The sequence below is a fragment of the Salvelinus alpinus genome, chromosome 18 (genome assembly GCF_045679555.1).
Source record: "Salvelinus alpinus chromosome 18, SLU_Salpinus.1, whole genome shotgun sequence".
Classification (NCBI taxonomy): Eukaryota; Metazoa; Chordata; class Actinopteri; order Salmoniformes; family Salmonidae; genus Salvelinus; species Salvelinus alpinus.
Genome location: NC_092103.1, coordinates 33,023,588 through 33,031,791, shown reverse-complemented (window position 1 = coordinate 33,031,791; position 8,204 = coordinate 33,023,588). Strand labels below are relative to the sequence as shown.

The window sequence follows — 8,204 nt, the reverse complement described above, 5'->3', positions numbered from 1 at the left end:
AGCAAGGGATAAGAACGTTGCCAGCCAGCATGGCAATGGAACATTAAGAATGAACGACAGATACAGAACAAAAAATGTAACGACTGGGGCGCGTCTCTGGCAACCGAAACACCAGCCGGCTTGGGTAACAACCCTAGATTTGTGTCGGGACTATCTTGTGGAACGATGAAATAGTATGAACAAATTCATCAAAACAAAATGTTAATCATTATTTGAATATGTTGGTAACCCGTTGTATAAAAGTGAGTATGCACTCAAAGCCGGTGTGGATGATATTGGCACGGTTTGCCGGACCGAACACCCGTGCCAATATATACTCCAAACACCGGCTTCTCTGGCATTATCACTTAAGGGGGAAAAAGCGGTCTTTTACCATTGTATAGTTCGCCCCGAGTGTTTCGCAATTCACATTCCAACCAACCATGTTCTCGCCTCAAGTTCCATCCATTTTTCCATGGCACCAATATATTCATTTTACAGGTGTACTTGTTAAAATAGTCTCCAGTGTCAGTAGATACATTGTAATAGTGACATGTTTCAGCATCTGAAGTGAAACGCTCATAAGAAAATACATTTCAACCAGTGAGATCAGCTTGAGATTTGAATTAGCTTGAAAATTGCATCATGATAAAAGTAATACTCAAAACTAAAATCTGGTCCATTATGCAATTTTATTCTTCAAATCCAACAGAGTAAATTGGTTCCAAATACTGCCTAATTAAATAAAGGGTACACAGTCCAGAGGTTAACATGATCAGGTAACACTTATCATCCATCTACCCAAATACAGTGCCTATCAGATTCTACCAACTTTGCACAACTCTTACAGCAACATGCACAGTGTACAAAACATTAGGAATACCTTCCTAATATCGAGTTGCACCTGATTTTGCCCTCAGAACAGCCTCAATTTGTCAGGCCATGGACTCCACAAGGTCTAGAAAGCTTTCCACAGGGATGCTGGCCCATGTTGACTCCAATGCGTCCCACAGTTGTATCAAATTGGCTGGTAGTGGACCTCTATACCGAATAGCTCATTCCATCTCATCCCACAAATGCTCAATTGGATTGCGATCTGGTGACTGGGCAGGCCACTGCAGTAAGCTGAATGAATCATTCGTGGAACCATTCCCGGACAATCCAAGCCTTGTGGCATTATCCTGCTGAAAAAAAATCCATTCACAGATTGATACACTGCTGCCATGAAGGGATGCACCCGATTGGCAATCATGTTTATATATCCCTTGGCATTCAAACATTGTGCCACTTATCAAGGGGCCCAATGTGTGCCATGAAAACACCCCACACCACCAACCTGCAATGTTGACACGCGGCATGATGGATGCATGTACTCATGTGGTTCTCGCCATACCCAAGTCCTCCCATCAGCGTGAAACAGCAGGAACTGGAATTCATCAGACCATGCAATGTTTTTCAAATTCTCTATGGTTTGTTCCTTAGCCCACTGCAACCCATTTATTGTTTTGTGCTGAAAGTGGAACTCCAAGGTCGTCGGCTGCCATGCCCCATTCATGTCAAGGTACGATGAGTTGTGCATTCTTTTATGGGTCTTTGGGCACCAATGTTGTACTGGACTGTCAGTTGACTAACTGTAACCCATCTGTTGCTCTGCACAATTCAGGTCAGCCTCCTTTGTCCTCTTTCATCAATGACCCATTTTCGACCACTGGCCTGCCGTTGGCTGGATGTCCTTTAGGCGGTGGACCATTCTTGAGAAACGGGAATCTTGAGCGTGAAAAACCCAGCAGCATTGCAGTTCTTGACAAACTGATACGCCTGGCAGCTACTACCATACTCCGTTCAAAGGCACTTCAATCTTGCCCATTCACCCTCTGAATGGCACACATACACAATCCATGTGTCTCAAGTATTAAATCTTTTAACCCATCTCCTCACCTTTATTTACACAGATTGAAGTGGATTTAACATGACATCAAGGATCATAGCTTTCACCTGGTCAGGCCATGTCATGGAAAGAGCAGGTGTTCCTAATGTTTTGTACACAGTGCTTGTTGCTGTAAGAGTTGTGCAAAGTTGGTAGAATCTTTTTCCAAATGATTCAGAACTAATGGATGCCAAAGGTGCTTCCTAGTACTAAGTCGAGGGTGGAGACTTATCCAAATGATGATATTTCAGTGTTTAATTTGTTACATTTTCTATAACTTTAACGTTGAAGATGTGGAGTAGGTTGTGTAGATCTGTAGGAATATAATAACATGTAATCCATTAGATTACATATTAATGCAGCAAAACACAAAACAGGGCCCTACACTATAGAAGATGTCACCATAAACAGGCAAGAGTGTGGCCTACACAATCCTTTCTCTACCATCACCTTGAATCTTCAACTTTGAAACTGGCCACATCTTGGCTTCTTCGTCACATCTGCAATCTGTCAAATAATCCGGAAATGGGTGAGAAAACGATGGCCAAAAAACCTATCAATCCTCCAAAATGATCAAGAAAAGTAGACCTCAGATCAAAGTGAATCAAAACTCAAAGTCTTGGACTAATGGCAAATACCAGTCAGTAAACAAATTAGCTTTGGCACAACACAAGAAACACAACTGCTGAGGGTGAGGGATCTTAAAGGAAAAGTCCACCACAATTTTTGGTGTTCCATTGTTGACATAAGTAAAACATTTTTGGACTATGTCACGAATGGACTAAAGCAATAAATACCAAAATAGTTTTTCTTTAATTAGCTCACTCCTGTTCAAACACTTCCTGTACAATAAGAACCTTTTTCAGAGGGTCTAAATGGTTCCTTGGTGGCCAAATGTCAGAGCTATGATCATTTCAAGTACCCACCGTTCTGGGTCCTCAGCATATACATATATCTTTCACTCTCCGCCCCTCATCACACAGGCTCAACACGTACAGTCAGACTGCAACGCCTCGAGGGGCGGATTGGTCAGAGACCAATACACTTAGCCAGTATGTTACCCAGTGAGGAGTGTAATTACCATGGCTTATGGCTTGGTCATCCCCCGCTACGACCACAGTCGCTACTGCTGCACCTCCAGACTGCTCTTCATCTGAAATTAACATCCAAAAGACTATAGGTTAGGTTTGAAGAGCCACAAGGAAACTGATTAAGGCAACAAAGTCAAAAGTACATAAAGTAGTTAGTCCAAGTACATTGCTGCTAGTTCTACGGCATCCATTTTACACCAAGATTAACCATTCTTGATTAGACTGGTTGGCTGACAATGTCACAAATGACATACGCGTCGATGTGGCCGGAAGGCTTGAGTTATCATGATTCTGAAATGTCAGATAGCTATCAACAATGACAAGAAGCTGCCATGTGGGGAATCGTAGGTGGCACATCTCAGCTAGTTCTCTTGTTGAGACCATGTCTTGTTCAGAGGCATTTTCACAGATTTCATGTCAATATGGCTCAAATGTTAATATGGCTCAAATTTTCTAGCCAGCCAACAACTATCAATGTATTTGAGATAAGTGCTCATTTTGTATTTGTATTTATTATGGATCAGCTACTCTTCCTGGGGTCCAGCAAAATTAAGACAGTTTACACAATCTTCAAAACATTATAATACATTCACAGATTTCACAAGACACTGTGTGCCCTCAGGCCCCTACTCCACCACTACCACATATCTACAGTACTAAATCCATGTGTATGTATAGTGCGTATGTTATCATGTTATCGTGTGTGTGTGTGTGTGTGTGTGTGTGTGTGTGTGTGTGTGTGTGTGTGTGTGTGTGTGTGTGTGTGTGTGTGTGTGTGTGTGTGTGTGTGTGTGTGTGTGTGTGTGTGTGTGTGTGTGTGTGTGTGTGTGTGTCTTTGCTAATGTTTGTGTTGCTTCACAGTCCCCGCTGTTCCATAAGGTGTTTTTTTATCTGTTTTTTAAATCAAATTTTACTGCTTGCGTCAGTTACTTGATGTGGAATAGAGTTCCATGTAGTCATGGCTCTATGTAGAACTATGTGCCTCCCATAGTCTGTTCTGGACTTGGGGACTGTGAAGAGAGCTCTTGTGGAATTGTGCAGATGTATTTATGTTTTCAATAAACAATGAGACGAAAGTTCAAATGTTGTCAATCATCTAAGCCAAACCCATGTGTTTTGCCCCATAGTTGACACACATCGGTTGTTGCTAAACAACCAGTCTATAGGTTAGACATACCCTGCCCTTCTGGTGAGGGTCAGGGTCTATCTGGCCCAGTTCCGTACCCGCTGGACAGGGCAGTAGAGCCATCATGTGTCAGTTTGTCTGCCCGGTCATTGCACAACCGTGGCATTGGCACCACAGTTACATCTGAAGGGAGGAAAAAACCCAGAGACTATTAGGCTGTGCAGGTCTCAAAAAATGTGGTAGAGGTTGTTCATCACAAGTTCAGCATGGTGCATGCTTTTTCATCACAGACCTATATATTTCATGCAGACTGAATTAAGGCCACCCGTTGCTTACCATTAGGTGTGCACACCATTCTTTCGGGGAGGAACGATAGGCTGTTATTTTCATGTTTCATCAGCTTGGCCAGTGGGACCCAAATGATCATGGTGGTATCCAATGTTCCTCATTGGACGCTTCCCAGCCGAGGGGCTAGAGAAAATAGATAATTTGAGATATGACTGACATGAATACCAGTAATTATTTACCCTCAACATTTTATATACACTGACCAAAAATAAAAAAGCAACAATTAAGATTTTACTGAGATAGTTCATATAAGGAACTCAGTAAATTGAAATTAATTAATTAGGGCCTAACCTATATATTTCACATGACTGAGAATACAAATGTATCAGATTGATCACAGATAGCGTCAATAAAAGGTGGGGCGTGGATCAGAAAACCAGTCAGTATCTGTTGTGAACATTTGCCTTATGCAGCGTGACATCTTCGCATGGAGTTGATCAGCCTGTTGATTGTGGCCTGTGCAATGTTCTCCCACTCTTCAATTGTTTTGTGAAGTTACTGGGTATTGGCAGGAACTGGAACGCACTGTCGTACACATTGATCCAGAGCATCCCAAACATGCTCAATGGGTGACATGTATGGTGAGTATGCAGGCCATGGAAGACCTGGGACATTTTCAGCTTCCAGGAATTGTTTAGATCCTTGCGACATGGGGCTGTGCATTATCATGCTGAAACATGAGGTGATGGCTGGGGATGTATGGCACGACAATGGGCCTCAGGATCTCAAGATATCTGTGCATTCAAATTGCCATCGATAAAATTAATTTGGATGTTGTCCATAGCTTATGCCGGCCCAAACCACACCGTGCCCACACAACACCATACACCTTGTCTGCCATCTACCCGGTACAGTTGAAACCGGGATTCATCCGTGAAGAGCACACTTCTCCAGCGTGCCAGTGGCCATCGAAGGTGAACATTTGTCCACGGCGCCAAATTGCAGTCAGGTCAAGACCCTGGTGAGGTTGATGAGCACGCAGATGAGCTTCCCCGAGACGGTTTCTGACAGTTTGTGCAGAAATTCTTTGGTTGTGCAAACCCAGTTTCATCAGCTGTCCATGTGGCTGGTCTCAGACGATCCTGCAGGTGATGTGGAGGTCCTGGGCTGGCTTAGTTACATTTAGTCTGCGTTTGTGAGGCCGGTTGGAGGTACTGCCAAATTCTCCAAAACGACATTTGAGGCGGCTTATGGCAGAGAAATTAACATTCAGTTTTCTGGCAACAGCTCTCATGGACATTCCTGCTGTCAGCATGCCAATTGTACGCTCACTCAACTTCAGACATCTGTGACATTGTGTTGTGACAAAACTGGACATTTTAGAGTGGTCTTGTCCCCAGCACAAGGTGCACCTGTAATGATTGTGCGGTTTAATCAGCTTCTTGATGCCACACTTGTCAGGTGGATGGATTATTTTGGCAAAGGAGAAATGCTCACTAACAGGGATGTAAACAAATTTGGCAAATGAGAGGAATAAGCTTTGTGCCTGTAGAACATTTCTGGGATCTTTTATTTCAGCTCATGAAACCAACACAATATTATCGCAAGGCCCATTGTCGCAAGGTTCTGTACACAATTCCTGGAAGCTGAAAATGTCTAATTTCTTTCATGACTTGCATACTCAGACATTGTGCATGTTTGGGATGCTCTGGATTAACATGACAGAGTTCCAATTCCAGGCACTTCACACAGCCATTGAAGAGTGGGACAACATTCCACAGGCGGATCAACTCCATGCTAAGGAAAGGTGTCAGGCTGCATGAGGCCAATTGTGGTCACACCAGATACTGACTTGTTTTCTTAGGCTACATCACATCCGGCCGTGATTGGGAGTCCCATAGGGTGGCGCACAATTGGCCCAGCATCATCCGGGATTGGCCGTTATTGTAAATAAGAATTTGTTCTTAACTGACTTGCCTAGTTAAATAAAGGTTCAATAAAAAATAAAAAATACCTTCTTATCCACGCCCCTACTTTTTAAAAAGGTATCCGTGACCAAATACAACAGGTGTAGACCTTACAGTGAAATGTTTACTGACAAGCCCTCAACCAACAATGTGGTTTTAAGAAACTACCCCCCCAAAAATAAGAGATAAGAATAACAAATGATTAAAAACAAGCAGTAAATAAAAATAGCTGGGATGTATACAGGGGGTACCGGTAAGGAGTCAATGTGCGGGGCACTGGTGTTGAGGTAATTGAGGTAATATGTGCATGTAGATAGAGTTATTAAAGTGACTATGCATAGATAATAACAGAGAGTAGCAGCAGCGTTCCAGCTGTTCAGGAGTCTTATGGCTTGGGGGTAGAAGCTATTTAGGAGCCTCTTGGGCCTAGACTTGGCACTGTCTATGACTAAGGTGGCTGGAGTATTTGACCATTTTTAGGGCCTTCCTCTGACACCTCCTGGTATAGAGGTCCTGGATGGCAGGAAGCTTGGCCCTGGTGATGTACTGGGCCGTACACACTACCCTCTGTAGTGCCTTGCGGTCGGGGGCCGAGCAGTTGCCATACCAGGCAGTGATGCAACCCGTCAGGATGCTCTCGATGGTGCAGCTGTAAAACCTTTTGAAGATCTGAGGACCCATGCCAAATCTTTTCAGTCTCCTGAGTGGGAATAGGTTTTGTTCACGACTTTCTTGGTGTGCTTGGACCATGTTAGTTTGCTGGTGATGTGGACGCCAAGGAACTTGAAGCTCTCAACCCGCTCCACTACAGCCCCGTCGATGAGAATGGGGGTGTGCTCGGTCCTCCTTTTCCTGTAGTCCACAATCATCTCCTTTGTCTTGATCACGTTGAGGGAGATTGTGCTTGCACCACACGGCCAGGTCTCTGACCTCCTCCCTATAGGCTGTCTCATCGTTGTCGGTGATCAGGCCTACCACTGTTGTGTCATCAGCAAACTTAATGATGGTGTTGGAGTCGTGCAGTCATGAGTGAACAGGGAGTACAGGAGGGGTGTAAGCACGCACCCCTGAGGGGCCCCCGTGTTGAGGATCAGTGTGGCGGATATGTTGTTACCTACCCTTACCACCTGGGGGCGGCCCGTCAGGAAGTCCAGGATCCAGTTGCAGAGGGATGTGTTTAGTCCCAGGGTCCTTAGCTTACTGATGAGCTTTGAGGGCACTATGGTGTTGAACGCTGAGCTGTAGTCAATGAATAGCATTCTGACTTAGGTGTTCTTTTTTTCCAGGTGTGAAAGATCAGTGTGGAGTGCAATAGAGATTGCATTATCTGTGGATCTGTTGGTGCAGTATGCAAATTGGAGTGGGTCTAGGGTTTCTGGGATAATGGTGTTTATGTGAGCCATGACCAGCCTTTCAAAGCATTTCATGGCTACAGACGTGGGTGCTACGTGTAGGTAGTCATTTAGGCAGGTTACCTGTTCTTGGGCACAAGGACTATGATGGTCTGCTTAAAACATGTTGGTATTACAGACTCAGGCAGGGAGAGGTTGAAGATGTCAGTGAAGACACTTGCCAGTTGGTCAGCGCATGCTCGGAGTACACGTCCTGGTAATCTGTCTGGCCCTGCGGCCTTGTGAATGTTGACCTGTTTAAAGGTCTTTCTCACATAGGCTGCGGGGAGCGTGATCACGCAGTTGTCCGGAACAGCTGATGCTCTCATGCATGTTTCAGTGTTATTTGCCTCGAAGCGAGCATAGAAGTTTTTTTAGCTTGTCTGGTAGGCTCGTGTCACTGGGCAGCTCTTGGCTGTGCTTCCCTTTGTAGTC

General features: G+C 44.3%; 1 non-coding gene across 1 annotated transcript; it reads right to left on the bottom strand.

Annotated features, from left to right (window-relative positions):
- Nucleotides 1-2,799: 2,799 nt before the first annotated feature.
- LOC139544715 (small nucleolar RNA SNORA17) lies at nucleotides 2,800-2,931 on the bottom strand. The gene has a single exon (XR_011668952.1). It is a non-coding gene; the product is annotated as a small nucleolar RNA SNORA17 (small nucleolar RNA).
- Nucleotides 2,932-8,204: the final 5,273 nt, after the last annotated feature.